The 12,726-nt window shown below is 43.8% G+C and overlaps 1 protein-coding gene across 3 annotated transcripts in view; it reads left to right on the plus strand.

Moving 5' to 3' along the window:
- ITGA9 (integrin subunit alpha 9) overlaps positions 1–12,726 on the plus strand; it is a 369,289-nt gene that overhangs the window by 121,839 nt on the left and 234,724 nt on the right. The window lies entirely within an intron of this gene.

Below are 12,726 nucleotides of genomic sequence, written 5' to 3' on the forward strand. Positions count from 1 at the left end.
GTACGGGGAGCCACCTGTGAAGATCCTGAGTAGAGGCTTAGGTCACTGTGGACACAGTGGCAGCAGTGGACAAGGACAAGGGATGCCGGGTCATGCATTCACCCCACAAATATTCCATCTATCTCTGAACTAGGCAGAATGAGCAGGGCACCAATCTAGTGGCTCTTCTGGATAATCACTTCACATGGGAATCCTAGGACTCCATATTATATTCTTATCCTGTTGAAAATTTGACCTTTTAAAGATTTATTTATATTTAGCTCAGGACTTAAAAGTTCCATGTACTATCTAAAAAGGGAAAAGTTCATCCCAGTCAATGTCCTGTCTTGCTTATGTTTAAGTCGGATAGGAAGAAAAAAATCCACACCAGGAGAAGATTGGTTGTAAAAGTTTATTTTACATTTATGTGAAGTTTATTTTTGGTTCTGATATTCTTCATAGGGTAGATATTTCTTTTAAGACTGTTAATAGTGTATTTCCTTTTTATTTGCCACTCCCCACCAAAATAAACCCTCTTTTATTTTTGAATCAGCTTCATATCTTCAGAACGTCCAACTTTAAATAATGGTTGGAGAAGCTCCAGGTTAAGTAGAGAGTAAAATCCTATTGCTTTCTGACCTTTGGGTTAGGATCAAGTGTGGTGTAATAAAATATCAGTCCCAAGAGTCACCTTTGCTGATTTTTTTCCTATTATTCTTTCCTGTTATTCCATATTCATGCAGGTCTTGCAGCCAAGGATTGTTACATTAAGATCCAATCTGAAATTAAAAGTTATGGTTTTAACCAATAAGCTATAAAGCTGTTGAACTCCCACTGGGATGTGGTTACCTTTTCCTAAACTTCCTGCATTGTCTCCTTTTAGCCCCACAGTTGATTTCTTATTGAGCCTTTGGAAAGTTCCTTGCCGTTTCACAGCCATTTCCCGTCAGAGTGGGGAATATTGACTATGCAAACCACTTAAGGTCACAGGCGCCACAGCTGTGTTTCTTCTTTGCAGAAGGGGGGTTTCTTTGGGTGGGGCTGTGCTCAGCCCTTCCGGGTGGTGAAGGTCTGAGGTCACACTGGGAGAGCAGTTCCATATCGGGATTGGGGCTCCAGCAGGATCAGAATGACTTCACCCAGACTTCTGGACCTGGAACTCATTCTCAGAACCTTCCAGAAGACCCTGCCCTGGAATTGCTTTCAAGGGTCTTTTTCATCTGTGTACAGAGTATATTTCCTTGGAGGCAGCTTTGCTGAAGGCCCCTTGAGTCAAGGGTAATAGGGTGGGAGCAGCTATACACAGTTGCATTTCAGTGTTTGATGATAAAATGATGTCCGTTGGTGAGCCTCTTGGTGGTGAGGAAGTTTATACGACCACAGATGCTTCTCACCCCAAGGTACCCGTGCCCTGTGCTGCTGGTGCCACTCATCCTAGGGCATTCCTGCTTGGCAGTAGCAGATTCTAGATTGTCCTGTTTGCTGGTTTGGGGGCTGCAGGGGTCTGCAGAGTGCTGCAAGGAGGAGGAGTCCCAGATCACTGGTTGACCTTCAGCGGGCATTTAACAGCATATTCCATCAGGCCTCACCTACTAGTGTTTTGTTCAGGCTGCTGTGTAACTTTGACTTTCTCTGCTGTCTCCTATTTAAGAGTAAATAAAGGTAGTGACAGTCACAAAAATAGCATCAATGATGACAACTAGCGTTTACTGAGTGCTGACTATACCCAGGCACCATTCTAACCTCTTTACCCAAGTTGTCTCTGCTAGTCCTCACCACAGCCCTGGGAAGTGTGTGCTGTCATATACCCATGAAGAAACTGAGGCCAAGAAAGGAAAGCAGCTCTGCCCAAGGTGTTATAAGCAGAGAGCACTGAGACAGGACCCAAGCCCAATTTGTATTGACTGGGGAATCAGTACTCAATTCTCTTAGTCTTTGGCTGTTTTGTTGAGTGCCCAGGTCATCCTGGTAGAAGGGAGACAGTGACCCACGTGAAAAAGGATGGCTACAGATGCATGGCTGCATGGCTGTGCATCATCCACCCTGGAGTATCTGCTTGCCAAAAATGGGGCTACCTGCAAAATGCTTTGAGCACTGTGGAAACAAGCCATTACAACTCCAAACGTTTATTTTTCTGATAATAGGTCAAGGTTTTCATAATTGAGTTTTAGGGGGGCTAATTTTAGACTTTCTGAAAATCAGTCTCAAGAAACAAAACCCAGAGTCAAGTAAAAGGATGCTTTTGGAACTGATGATTATCAGAAGAAGCCATGAAGGGCTCGGCCATAACCCCGGGAAAGCTCACTGGCCAGCAGCCTGGAGCCAGTGGAGCTTCAGGTGGCTTTAATTCTTCCCTGGATGCTGGTGGTCTCCAGGGACACAGGGGTAAACAGGTCACCGTCCTTGTCCTCAAGGGCGTCATCCTCCAGGGAGGACATAGCTGGTAATGACAAAATGTGGACCAGCGCCTTCTTGCAGCTGGGCACACAGGGCTAGGGGAACTGAGAGGAGAAAAGGATGAATTTGGCCTTGGCTTGGAGCAGCCTTTTAATAGAAACACTCGTAACTTTCCTGCAGATGCACTTCCTGTGAATGAAGAGTCTTGATATATATTTTTCTTTAACAAGAGAAAGCCAGGCTTTCGATTAATAATTTATATGTCAATGTTGGGATCTTCATTCTGTTATGAAAGATTTCAGTTACAACAGTGTGAGGTGGGTGGTCAGGAAACATTCCCCCTGGGCTCACTTTTTGCTTAGAAAAGTCCTGATGGAGAGGTTGAGGTGGGAAGAGAGTGAGGGGGAAGACTCCGTGGAGCATGACAGGCATGCTGTGCCTGCCACAGCCAAGCATGGAGGTCCCAACCATAATGTGTTTTTGAGACAGGATCTGGCTCTATCGCCCAGGCTGGAATGCAGTGGTGCAATCTTGGCTCACTGCAACCTCCGCCTCCCAGGCTCAAGCCATCCTCCCTCAGCCTCCCGAGTACCTGGGACTACAGGCGCACCACCACCATGCCTGCCTAATTTTTTGCATTTTTTGCAGAGGCAGAGGTTTCGCCATGTTGCTCAGGCTGGTGTCGAACTCAAGTGATCCACCTACCTCGGCCTCCCAAAGTGCTGGGATTACAGGCATGAGCCACCACACTCCACCTCCAACCACAATTCTTGTTTTAAAAAATGAAAATAGAGTGAAACAGAAATGATAGAATCAAGTCACCTTGCTCATTCACAGTCATGTGCGGCTAGGACACCATGTGGTCCAGTCTGACACAGGCTGATCCCTTCCCCTCAGGACCCATCCTTGGGGTCGTCCAGTCCTTGGGCTCTGTTCCTCTGATGTGGCACAGGTGGTCAGTGGGGCAGGGAAGACAGAAAGATGAGGGCCACATCCACAGAAGTCATTTCCTTCCTGTGGTACAGACATGACACCACCCTGTGGGATGAATGGGGATTCCCATGTTTGCTAGTTACATATGGCCAAGCCCTTCAGCCTTTCTGCCCCACTTCCAGTTTCTTTCTTGGGTGGGAATGCCTTGAGCCTCAGTTAATTGTTTGAGTTTTCTTGAGTATAAAAGGAATCCTGGCTGGGCATTGAGTGAATACAATCATAAAACCCAAATGATGCTGTTGGCCTCATCTGAGCTGAGAGTGGTGTTGGCACCTTCATAGCTGACATCAAATGGATCTCCAAGCCCAAACACTAACAGTGGAACCAGCTATTGCTGCTTCTGGTGTATCATCCAAATGGGTTTTCCCAGCCATCTTCTGGTGCATTTCTAACATACCCTTAAAAGGCATAAAAAAGTGGCATAGATGATGGCTGGAAAGATTAAGTTCTTTCTGATGGCTTCTTTAATTTTGGAATAACCAGCCTTCCTTCAACCCCCTTACATGCATTGGAAACTTCTGAACTGTTTTTATTCTGTTTTTAATTAGGTTGTGGTACAAGAGGAGCAATTAATAAAACCTTCCATTTCCACATCTACTGTGAAACTTTGTGACTTCTTCCCGTGTGATGATGGCTAAGTGCGCAGAACATGTGAAATTTAAGTAGATTTGTGGAAACAGAAACACATTTTTATTTAGTCGTGAGCGTCACTTGGAGTATAAATAGAGCCCTTTATGATTCGTGTGCTGGTCTTTCTTCCTGGAGGGCTTCAGTATTATCTCATGCTGTCATCTTTATGTTGTATTGGAAAAATCTGGGATTCTTTTTCCCTTGGTCATTATTTGCTTTTTAAAAAATAATGTAGTTTTAAAGAATTCTTGCTATTTAATCTCAAGCCCAAACATGGTTTTTAGTGAGGAACTGATACTTAATAAAGTTTGATATTTTTAGTTCTAGAAAGAATTGTTTTGGGGGGTGGGAGGCTGCAGTTGAGAGGTACAAGAAATGTTCAATGAGGGGAAGACACTCTACTGTGGTTCCATTTGCTCTTTGAAAACTTGTGTTTCTGTTGGAAAGAAAGGTTTGATTTTGGAAGTTTTAAATGTACTGCATGATGTTGCTAAATTTTAGTTCGTTGCTGGGAAGTTTTGGATGAGCTCATTTCATAAGGATTTATGTGCCTTATAGGCCAGTGTGGGGTAAGGGGTGGAGAAGCTTGCCTCCTTCAGAAGGGTCTTCATTCCTAGAGGGATATGGAATGACCCACTGCTTTTTGGTGGGAAACGTAAAGGCCAGTCAGCTTTTGGATGAATTTTCAAGGAAGACAGCAGCTGTCCATCTTCAGTCTTGACTTGCCATTCCCTTAGGGAGTTCCTTCCTTTCACCCATCTTTTTCTCCCCATGGCTTGGCCATGCCACAGTGGTCCCTCGGCTTCAACAGTCTTGCTTGCTTACATCTACTAACTGGGCAAGAGAAACCATTCTCCCATTGGCCCTGGACCACCACTCTGATTTGGATTTAGATGGGATCAGGAATTTTGTTTGGAATCCTTTTGGCCTTAAACAAAATAATGATGAGAGAAATCTGCCTCCCATAAGTCATAATCTCAGCAGGCTCCTCTGTCTGAGCTATTTCTGTATCCAGGTCCCCAAGAGGGCTACAGGGAAAACTTCATCATGATGGGAGGGAAGAAAGAAGGTAAAGTCCTAAGATGTTTGCTTCCTATTCCTTGTAAGGTTTAGCCATGTATAGTCATGTGCCAGTCACCTAGGGCTGAGAAAGGGGAGCAAGCAGAGAGGAAGAAGCCAAATGAGATGGTTCGTAATTGATTAGTGGAAGTTAAATCATGTTAAGGATAGGAGGCTTGTCCCCTCCATCATGATTTAGTATCTCATCCTTCCCAAGAGAAGTTTTGAGAACCTGTCCTCTGGTATCCAGGAAATGGCCTCCCCAGCAGTGTGCATAGTCCCAGGGAAGCCGTCTCATGAGCCCCTCCTTCTCTTGACTCCTCTCCTAATGGTCACATGGTGCCACCACTCTTTCAAGCCAAGTCAAATTGCATGCAGCAGAAAACCCAAATAAGTTTATGCAGTAGAGGTTTATTCTCACACCGAAGTAATTCAGCATTGGTATGGTGGCTCCATGGACATCAAGGATCAAGGATCCTTTCCTCTTTCTGTTCCACCATCCTCAGAACATGGCTTCCAGTTTCAAAGTTACCTTATGGCCCAATGTGGCTGTTGGAGCTCCAGCCATCACATCCAAATTCCAGATAGGAAAAAGAAGGAAGAGAGAAGATTATAAAAGAAAATTATCTCCCAGCTAATTTGTCTTTATTTATGGAGTTTTCCTGGAAGCCTCACATTATGGTTTCTGCTTGTATCTTCTTGACCACCTCTTCTCCAGGGGAGACTAGAAAATGTCTTTTAGGTAGGCATATTGTAGATTGGAATAAAGTTGAGTTTGGTTAAAAGGGAAAAGTAGAGAATGGATATTGGTTAGGCATATAGTCTCTGCCATGGTCTAGAATATATGAAGAACCTCATGTGTGAACCTTAATATATTCTGCCAAATATTCTGTTTATAATATCTAACCCTCCTATCAGATCCTAGGCCATTTGGAAGCCAGGAGCTTATCCTCTCCTCTTTGTATCAAGCCAGGGGCCCACATGTTGGGGTTATAGCCCATCTTTGTTCTATTGATTCAGATTCAGCCCTTGCCTCCCATATCCCTCACCATGGATATGCAGTTATAAATGATTTCTTGTTAAGCATTTTTAAAAGGTTAACTTCTTCCCAGAGAGCTTTTACATAATTATCCATTTAATGTGTTTTTAATGATAAAGAATCTAATAGTTATCAATAATGTTGGAAAAGTAATTCTAGGCATGAAAATTAGCAGTATGGTACATATGAAGTACATACCAAGTACTACCTGATTCCAGATATTAGGAAAACAAGACAGAAGGGTTTCACCACTAGTCAGTATCAGTAGATTGTTGGGGAGAAATCTTTATGAAAAATGCCACTTTTCACTCTTTTTTTCAAGTTTGAACTGACTGTGGAAAGATGGGAGATGTCTGAGAAAACTTGTGTCAGTACTTCATGTTTGTAAAAGGACAGGGAATCCTTCTGAAAATCTAGTTACATAAATTTATGTTCCACCACAAGAAAAATCAGTGGATGGCTGGAAGGCGGGGCTTTCCCTTTTGCTCTGGAAGGGAAGGAAACTCTGACAGCCGGACTTCTCAGTCGGAAAGTGTCTTTGGTGAGCCTTACTATGTGACTGGCTGATTCACTTTGTCCGCTAAGTCTTGGGAGAGGTGATGTAACCAGGAACTGCAACTTCTAGGGAAAGGGGAAAAATCACTGTTGGCCCCACCCTCTAGCATTGGAAGCTTAACAGGGCTTTGGCCCACAGCAGATGGAAGTTTGAGCTGTGTTTTGTAATTCTTTTTTAAATGTTCGCCAGAGCATCCATTATTCTTCCTCATTTTCTCTTCTCCTCTTCCCTCCTTTTCTTCTTTCTTACATTTTCTCTTTTTTATCCTGGATGTGCTCCTGTATGGCCATTCTAAATCAACTCAGGTCTGACCTTTGGAAATACGTACAGTAATAAGGAAATCTAGGGGCTTCCTGCTGTATTTCTGTTTTTGAATTTGATTAACATAAGCTAAGAGGTTGAGTAGAAAGAACTTGGACTTTGGTGTCCAAAAGACACGGGTATGAATTCTGACTCTACCATTACTGGCTCTGTGACTCTGGACGAGTTGCTTTACTTCTCTGACTCTCTAGAATCTCACCTGGAACTTGAGGTTAATTCCTGCTTCAAAGCGTTGTTAGGAAGATTGAACAAAATAATGTGTGAAGGAAAACCCAGCGAGAGGGATGAAGAGCAGAGTGTGCTGGGCTACATAGGCTAAACTAAGAAGTTTGGATTTTATTTACAGTGCTCTGGGAAGCAGGGAAGTGACCTGATATTGTAGATATTTTCAAAAAATCACTCTGGGCCTGTGGAGTGAATGGAGGACAGGAGCTGGAGTGGAAGCAGATAGCCCAGCTAGGAGGCAAGAACAGTGGACAAGATGGCTGGACTAGTGTGGTCACAGAGGGAACAGACGGAAGCAGTGAGTCTTGAGAACTTTTGGAGGTAAAGACACTAGGAGTAGCTGAAGTCTTAGATGTGAAAAAGGGAGGGAAAGAGAACACTCAAACATGGATCTTAGGTTGGGTCTTGAGCGCGTGATTGGTGAGGACTGTTTGACAGTGTAGCCCAGGACTGTGCATGGGGATGACACCCACAAGATGTTGGCTGGCTGGCTGGATTCATGACTATCTGGAGGAAAGAGAGAATGCATGTTCTTGGGCCATGTTGGATGCTGAATGCAGTGGGACAGACCCAGTTCTATTTCTTGCTTTGAAGAGATTGTGTTCCAATTATCTGCCCTGTTTAGATGGCAGCTTCCAGAATCAAGTTGGTCAGTTTTGAGCAAGATCTGGAAAGCAAGACAATGTCTCAAAAGCATCAGGACCCCTGATATCCACCTTGTTAACACCGTAGATGACTTTGGTGCCCTCCCTGCAGCCGTCTGCTTTAATTGTCAGAACAAAGTGAAAGCGAACTCAGAGTGGGACTTGGGATGGGCTTTGGAACTGAGCAGCATTCTCAAAGCTGGGTGCTGTAGTGGCATGACTATTACATGTGGGGCCAGGACCCCACTTCCACAAAATTCAATTGGATACATCTGGTAGGAGGTGTTCACCTGGAAATCTGGGTCTTAAACCACTTTGAGAAACACTGTCCTGGAGGCAAGCAGCCCCTGTTCTGGTTCTTTTCCTTCCACTTTTTAAAAAGGAAATCAGTTTGGTGGCAAAATCTCCTCTTCCTGTCCGTAATTCAGACTACGACAGCAATTAGAGGCAGGCAGCCTCCCCTCCAAGGAGAAAGAAACCCTCCACGTGTTTTATGAGTATATTCCTAATAATGACAATAGCAGCAAACAAACACCATAGTGGTGATTTCATACTCATGAAATTATTGTCCTGGAGTTAGAGCCTAGATAAAAGTGTTTGGCAAGTCTCTAAAGCATATTTCAAGAGAAAAAGGAGGCCAGAATTTATAGAATCTAAAAATAGCAGTTGAAGTGCAGCTGTGTTTAGCTTGTCAGAGAACCTGTTGAGTCAAGATGGGCAGGGGATTTTATTTCTCTGGCCCTGAGGTCATTTGTCTTGTTTAAGAAGGGGCAGCAAACATTTCCAAATAGGGATTGACTTTTAAGGGGAGGAAGATGGCTAAATGTATATGGTATTTCTTGTTTTCTGCTCTTACTCTTCCTACCTCCAACCCCATTCCAAATTTCCTCTTAAGAAAAGGAAGGAGAGTTTGTTTTTCTCAGTAGAGTAAGTAGTGACTGCCTAGGTGGCAGGATTTTGGATGGTAGTGGTGATGTTACTTATTGATGGCACATTTGATGACTGTTAGTCCATGGAGTGGTGGGGGTAGACTAACTATCTGGTCTTAGTGGGTTCTGTACAATCCCATTAAGTTGAAGGAATAAACCCGTAGTTGGAGAAATAACAGTGTGACTTCTCCAAGACTGATTGGCTGATTTTTGGACCCTCTTTGTCCCATTTCTAGTCAGGAATTATGTCTTCTACTGTTCCACAACCCAAAAAAGAAGATGTCTGTTCCACTTCTGGCCTAAGCAATCCTCAAGCCTCTATACTTAACAACATTGGAATGTCACCATCTTAAAACTTGTCAACCAGTAGGCCTTCAAACCTCCTGCCCTTTAATATTTATTGAAACCTTGGTGGAAATGAATTCTGTTTTTGGTGGAGTGCGTGAAGTTATTTCCCTCCATTAATTTGTAGGCCAGAGGTTGAAAACTAGTGGCCCGCAGGCTGAGTCTTCCTCACCGTCACACTTTGCTTGCCTGGCAAAGTGTTAACCTATACAATTGCCAATATTGGAAAACTGGGATACTTTGTTTACAAATCTTTATTTCTGGATTCTCCTGGGTTGCTCTAATATATATTCTTGGTTTAGATTTCTTTTCTGGAGAGGTGTCCCCAGACTGCTGTGCATAGGTCCTTGTCCTCCCAGAGTAGCTCACCTGTGGGTCATGATGAGAAATAGCCACTGTATTTTCTTTGAGGATAATAAGAAAGGGGTTAAATAAATTGTATGTTGAGCACCTAGAAAACATATGCATGTGCATGATGAGCACCCTGTAAGCATTAGCTATTATTGCTATCATCATCAGCATCATCATCATCAGCATGTTTAATGTATTTTCTGTTGAGGGTTCCATTGAGGACGTTGTTCATGACATAACCCAATGTCCTATGAGGCCTCATGAAAGACATGTCTGTCAGATCTCAGTTCCAGAAAATAGCTGTCCTTCTTCTGAATTACTGGTTCATCTGTACCTTACTCATGCCCCCAATCTTATTTCTATCTTTGCACTAGCTTTGCAGAAGCTCAGAGGCAACTATGTAATTCATGTCTAGCAGGAGGACTTGGATTCGATTTGTTGATCCTTTGGTTTCACATGCCATAATTTCCTTGCTTCTCTACTTTTCTCACTTATTTTGTTGTGAGCATTATTGTAAGCAGCCTTAAATCCTGTTGGAACAAGGCTGGGTGTAAATTAAAATACAAATCAAGCATCCATTCCTCTGAGAGGTTATATAATCACTGAGAATAGGCTTCCACATCAGGACAGGTTTCATGTCTTAGCCTTGGGACTACATGTGTTCTCTTTCCCTTCTGGACACTACTGACCTCTCATTGTCATGTTGGACTTGATTCTATCAGTTGTGCTCATGCTTTCCCTTGAATCTAGATAACCTGTAACTTCTGTTACAGAATGGGATGGCTTATTTCCCTGGGTAGACTGACTGTATTAGTCAGCTATTGCCACATAACAAACTGCCCCACAACTCCATGGCACACATCAAGAAGCATTTATGTTCTCATGGATCTGTGGGATGGTTGGACAGTTCTGCTGCAGGTCTGCATGTTGGCTGGGGAAGCTGTTCTCCATGTCTCTTATCTTTCTAGAACCAGTTGGCTACTGGGGCAGGTTCTTCTCATGGTGATGGCAAAAATGCAAGAGAGGCATGCAGAAACATGTGAGACATCTTAAGGGGTAGGCTCAGAACTGGCACTATCACTTCTGCCCTCATTCCATTGGCCAGAGCAAGTCATGAGGCCCAATCCATCAGTAGAGTGGGGAAATAGAGTAGAAATAGATTAGCCTCTAGTGAGAGGAACCTTAGAGTCAATGACAAAGGGTAGGAGTACCAGGTGGTGGGTAGGGGGCAGCTGATAAGTAATGCAGTCTAGCCTGTAATCCCAGCACTTTGGGAGGCCAAGGCAGGTGGATCATGAGGTCAAGAGATTGAGACCATCCTGGCCAACGCGATGAAACCCCATCTCTACTAAAAATACAAAATTTATCTGGGCATGGTGGCATGTATCTGTAGTCCCAGCTACTCGGGAGGCTGAGTCAGGAGAATTGCTTGAACTCGGGAGACAGAGGTTGCAGTGAGCCAAGATTGTGCCACTGCACTCCAGCCTGGGCGACAGAGTGAGACTCCATCTCAAATAATAATAATAATATTATTAATAATAATACAGTCGATCACAGGCAGTGTAATTATTTGAAGACCATAAGGTTGGGCATACAGCATAGAGTATCTAGCCCTTAGTGGCTATGTTGGCTATTCTCTACTTCCCCTCTCCAGATCCATTCTCCACCATTATCCCTCCTGCTTTGTGCCCTTGGGAGGCTGACCTTCCCCTCTGCCTTTTAGTTGGGTTCAGTCAGAGGGGAGCACTGGAAAAAGAGGGTGGAAGAGTGGCCAGCCATAGTGACCATGGCCCTCTACGGAAGGCCATAGCTTCTGCCAGGTGGTTAGTTCTAATAACTTAGGGGTTCCAGTGACCACTCCCCACCTTGCTCCTTCAGACCTAGGGCATTAATGGCTCCCTGCTTTGCCACAGGGGTCTCTTTTAAAGTGACCCCCCTTACTGTTGTAAATAGTCCCTTCAGTGAATTCTTTTTGTCTCCCTGTTTGAAGGAAACATCTGCTTCTGGCCAGGACCATCATGGATACAGTAGGTGCTCAATAAGTGCATGGTTGATTAGCAGGCCTCCTTGTTTTTCCTCTCCTCTGGCCTCTACATCACTAAATGGTCACTTCTCTTCTAGCCTGAAGAGCCCGTGGAATGTCAGCTTGGGGATCCCTCCCTCTTTCCCCATAACTTGTCCAACCACCATCCTTCTCCCAAGAACCTGGCACAGTAAATTCTTTAGAGCGAATTCAAATAAATAAGGTTTTACTTTTCTTCTTTGGGATTTCTTAGCATGCCCGTTGGGACAATTAGGGAGGGATTCTTTCAATTACAACATTTTCTCTAGCAATTATGGGGGTTTTATCTCCCAGATGTGATTTATGCCATATTGCATTCCAAGAAGGGAACATGAAGAATGTTTGTGGCTAAAGAAGTCTCAACACAAGGAAACTACAGGTGAAACGTAACAATAGTAATTGCCTTACTTTATTTGCGAAGGGGTGGTGAACACTAATGTGCCTGACTCCATAGAGCAGTGTATTTGGTTTTCTTAAGCAGGAAGAAGGGGGCCCCCCCAATTTTAATTTACTGAATGAGTTTAAGAACCATGGTGTATTTCCCAAGCTTCGCTAGTGAAAATGGTATTTTGTTAAAAATTGAGATTCCCATTGATCCAGATCCAGTTGGGCCTGGGAATCTGTTTTCAACGTGTATCCTGAGTCATATTTGGGAAGCACTGGGCTCTGCTTATGATTCTCACGTTCTGGTCTGTGACTGAGGAGACGTGCCATGATGAGAGTGATGATGGTGATGGTGGCAGACAAGAGCATGTCACATTTAGAAATACTGTAACTGGTTGCTGAGGTTTTACATATATTCCTTCTGAGCTTGTTTTGTCTAATATTGCCTGTGCCAACAGTATTTTACCAGAATTGAATGAAAAGAAAGGTGCCAGCAGATTTTTTTAGATGTTCTAATTGATACCAGAAGCAAAGACGTAGAAACCGTCATGTTATAAACATGAAAGCCCCAAGCAAACAGCCTTTAGCCCACCATTTGAGAACCACGACATGACTTCTTGATAAGATTCTTTCAACTTTACCCTATGCCTGGATCATGAAAGAGGTGTTTCTAGAAAGCCCTGCAAAGGACTTTCTCTGACAGACGGCTCTAGGCAGGGGGAAGCTCTGACTAACTGATCTCTGGAGAGGAACACAGATGTTCCCTCCTAAAAAAGGACATGCTGGCCTTGCTTTCTTACAGGTCACGAAGT

This window comes from Pan paniscus, chromosome 2 (genome assembly GCF_029289425.2).
Source record: "Pan paniscus chromosome 2, NHGRI_mPanPan1-v2.0_pri, whole genome shotgun sequence".
In the NCBI taxonomy this organism is placed as follows: domain Eukaryota; kingdom Metazoa; phylum Chordata; class Mammalia; order Primates; family Hominidae; genus Pan; species Pan paniscus.